Source organism: Manis pentadactyla, chromosome 11, assembly GCF_030020395.1.
Source record: "Manis pentadactyla isolate mManPen7 chromosome 11, mManPen7.hap1, whole genome shotgun sequence".
NCBI lineage: Eukaryota > Metazoa > Chordata > Mammalia > Pholidota > Manidae > Manis > Manis pentadactyla.
Window position 1 is genome coordinate 121,472,748 of NC_080029.1, and position 4,306 is coordinate 121,477,053.

A 4,306-nucleotide genomic window follows, 5' to 3' on the forward strand; every position below is an offset into this window, starting at 1 on the left:
TGCTTTTAATTTATGCCCTATAAGCTTTAACTCATTGAGGGAACCTCCAGGGAACCAAAGAGAGAAAGTCTTTGACAAATGACAAAGTGGTATTTGATGAAAGAGAGAGTCCAAAAACTTTGTTATGGGGACTCCACTGTCATACCTGCAGTTCCACCACCCTGAGATGAACGTGAACCCTGGTAAAAACATTTCGATATATTTCCTTCCAGTCCTTTACTAATCAATTGTTCTGTTTTCTTCTTTCTTTTTTTTTTTAGTGGTTGAAATCTTAATAATTTATTCTTACTTCATTGTACAGTTTTATCCAAACAATCCAGATAGGTAGTTTAAAATTCAGGTGGCACTTGTCAGCAGAGGTGAGGCTTAGAACCTCCCCCCCCGTTCTGAGAGAAATCTTCTGCACACGTGGATGTTTTATTGCCCTCGTCTAGCTTGGATTAACACATAGTCTACAGGCACACACCTGATCATCTACATTTGCTCTCTTACAACACTAAACTCTGTTTTCTACCTTTATCTCGTATCTACCTACCACTTCAGCATTTTATTAAAAATAATAATAATAAAGAGAGAAATGTGGTATCCACATATAAATCAAGTATAAAAACCAAATGAGTATTCATATTTGAACTGACTGTATATAGTTCATAATGCATGAGCAAAACCGGAAGTTTCTGTGATGACTGCCCTTGTACTGTTCACCATGTAACTTATTCACTATGTAAGAATTTGTTCTCCATGTAAGAACTTGTTCGTTATGCATCAGAAGATTGGAGACTGACGAAAATTAGGCTTGGGGTGGATTAATGATTGTGCATTGAGTATTGACCCCCCTATACAGAATTTTATTGTTGTTAACAACCATTTGATCAATAAATATGAGAGATGCCCTCACACACACAAAAAAAAATTTATATATATATATATATATATATATATATATATATAAACACACTTCCAATTGTAAAATAAATAAGTAACCGGGATGTAATGTATAGCATAAGGAATATAGTCAAGATATTGTAAGAACTTGGTATGGTGATAGCTGGTACCTAGAATTATCATGTATATAAATGTTGAATCACTGTGTTGTACACCTGAAACTAATGTAATACTGTGTGTCAACTACCCTTCAATAAAAAATAAAAAATTCAAGTGGCACTTGTATCAGTCCAGGTTCCACCAGAGAAGCAGAAGTAGGAGGAAATACGTATGAAGAGATTTACTGCAAGGATTGGCTAAGCAATTGTGGAGCTGACCGGGCACGTCCGACACCCACAGGGCAGCCGTCGGGAAGGGCAGGCCGGAACTCTCAGGCACGAGCTGAAGCATCAGTCCGCAGGCAGAATTCCTTCTCCAGGGAAATCTCTGTTCTGCTCTTGAGGCCTTTCAGCCGACTGAGTCAGGCCCACACAGACTTTCCAGGGTGATCTCTCTTCGCGTCAACTGCCTGTGGACTTTAATCACAACTACAAACTGCCTTTACAGCAATACCTAGATAGTGTTGGAATAACTGAGGGCTATTGCCTAGCTAAGCTGATATATAAAACTCACCATCACTGTACTATTAGGCTGATAAGGAAAAACAAGAATCCTCTGTTCCAACCCTGATGACTCTTGATGCCACTTTCCAGAGGGGAATGGAAATCTCTGTTCAACACAAGCAAACACCTCGGGTTCCTATCCATCCCTGTTTCTCCTTGGAAGCATCCCTTTGGGGTATTCCATCCATTTGCTTTCCCCCGGTCCATGCTGCTTATTTCTGAGCCCGTGCACAGCTATCATCCAGGGACCTCCCTTCACTGTCACCCTGGAAATTTCCTTTTCCTGGATCCCATGTCTCTCCTATTTTCAGGACTTTCCTTAGAAAGAGTGTGTGAAAGATAAAATTTCCAAAAACTGTTTATTTGAGAATGTTTTTATTCTACCTTCACACTTGACTGAGAGTTTAACTGGATATAGAATTCTAGGTTGGGGATAACTTTCCATTTTTTTAAATAATATTTGAAAGCATGGCTCCATGGTCTTCCACTTTCTGGAACTGCTGTTCGAAAGCCCAAAGCCATTCTGATTTCTGAAACTTTGCATTTGTCCTTTTAATTCCTCTCCGGTCTCTCTTAGGACTTTCTCTTATTTTTCCTGCTTTGAATTTCACAATGCAACTTGCCACATCAGACCTTGGGCTGGATACTTAGGAAGCCCTTCTAATCTGGAAACTTACGTCCTCGAATTTCTGGACATTTTCTTGTGTAAGTTATTTCATAATTTCTCCCTTCCATCTCCTCATTATTTCTGGGATTCCTATTATTCATATGTGAACCTCCTGGATTTATCTTTTATTTGTTTTTTCTTTTCTCTCCCATATTACATTTCTTTGTCTTTTTACTCCACCTAGTGAGAGATTTCCTTCTTCAGCTTCCCACTCACCTGTTGCAATTTTTATTTCCATGATCAGTTTTTTAATTTCCTAGGATCCTTTCCTGCATCTGGACATGGATGCAATATGGACATGATAGCTTCTCAAAACTCTCTGAAGGGATTAATCATAGGGTTAGGTTTTAGTTGGGTCTTTTGTTTGTTTGTTTGGTCTTGGTTTTCTTTTGTTCTCTGTACTGTCCCTGTTTTTTCCTCTGCATTCCTTTTACTGTTCATTTTGGTCCATGCCTTTCATGTTAGAAGTTTCCTCAAATGTCCACTGTTTTTTGGCAGTTCATTAGGAGTCCTGCCTGGACTCCAAATTTAAGTCAGGATTCAAAAGACTGGCCAGTTTGGAGCATGTAAGTGTGGCTTGTCCAGCCTGTGGCTTCAGAACAGGGCCATCAGGGAGGACTGTGACACATCCCCAGTGTCAGCAGCTATATGACTTATCACTCAGAATGATCAATTTCCTTCAGGAAGAACCGTGCCCATTTTCGACGTGGGGTGGCTCACTTGCCTCACTGCGGCTGACGTCCCAGGGACCAGAGACTTTGGTTCAAAGACTCCGGACAGCAAACCTCACCACAGTGCCCCCAAGCCCTCCGGGTGTCCTGTGCACACAGCTCTGCTCACCGTGTTCGCCGCATGTGTGTTGTCACCACAACTGTCAGAAGCATTTCCCATTTACTAGTAAACACTCCTGAACCATCTCTTGGAAAACCACTGGGCGAGGCGACGGCACAGAGGGGAGGTCCAAGGGTCACACCGGCCCTGTCCTCAGGAAGGGCGCATTCAGGCAGTGCGGCCCAAAAGCCGTCAGTTGGGGGAGGCTAGAAGGATTCTGGCCTCCAAGGAGAGGGATGAAGCAGGATCTGAGGGCTGAGGTTCGGTGGCCCCAGTGGGTGGCAGGGGAGAAGAGGAGGGCCCTGGAAAGAGGATGAAGGAGGGGCACTTAGAGAAGGCAGCAGAGCGCCGAGTTTCAAGAGGAGAGTAGATGAGGCTGTTGAACCCTACCAAGCAGAGGCCACGGCTCTGGGCCACTTAGTGCTGGCAGTTCTCATCCTTAGAGTTTTGGGCCATTTGTCCTGTATACTGGGCTGAAAAGTCATTGTCAAAAACATTGGAAGTTATTCTAGCTGTACCCTGGGCTCTATCAGGGCAGGGTTGGCCCACACTCAGAATGACTGTCCACACCCTGCTGGTTTCATGCTGATTTCTTCCTCTCCAAGCCAACAGTTAAAGGATCAGCTCCAGAGAACAAATGAGAAGGAAAGGGGGGCCGATGCAACATGGACCAGCTAGATCACAGCCCAGAATCCAACCGGTCAGCTGGGCTGGGACAGAGCCAGAACCCAGCCGGCGACCCCGAGAAATCGATACAACGTGTCTGAGAGTGAGTGTCCACCTCTGTCAAATGAGGTACCCAACGGGTCGCTGGACGTCTGAGCAGCCTGTCCTCAGGACTCCCAGCAGAGGCCTGATGCCCCGTGAATCACAGACATGGACCTCCCCTCGGAGGAGCGGGGTGCTGAGGGTGCCCTGGACAGCACCTGGATGGGGCAGACAGGTCAAGTCAGGGTGTCTTTTCCTTCCCTTCTTTTGGACAAAATAAGACAAAGTTATGTAGACAGAGAGCAGCAGAGGGAAAGGAAAGGCCAGGTAAGAGGCAGCCCCGGAGCCCTGGGGGACGAATTGAGGCAGGGGTGCCAGGGGGCCAAGGCCAGAGGGGACAGGAAGGAGATAAGCTCCAGAGAAAGTCCTTTCTGGGCCACAGCGTGCCTGGCCATGAGGTGCAGGGCTGAGGATGAAAGAGGGAGAAACAGAAGGCAAGAAGGAAAATGAGTCCCTGGGTACTGTGTCTGGGCCTGGGGCCCTGCCCTCATCA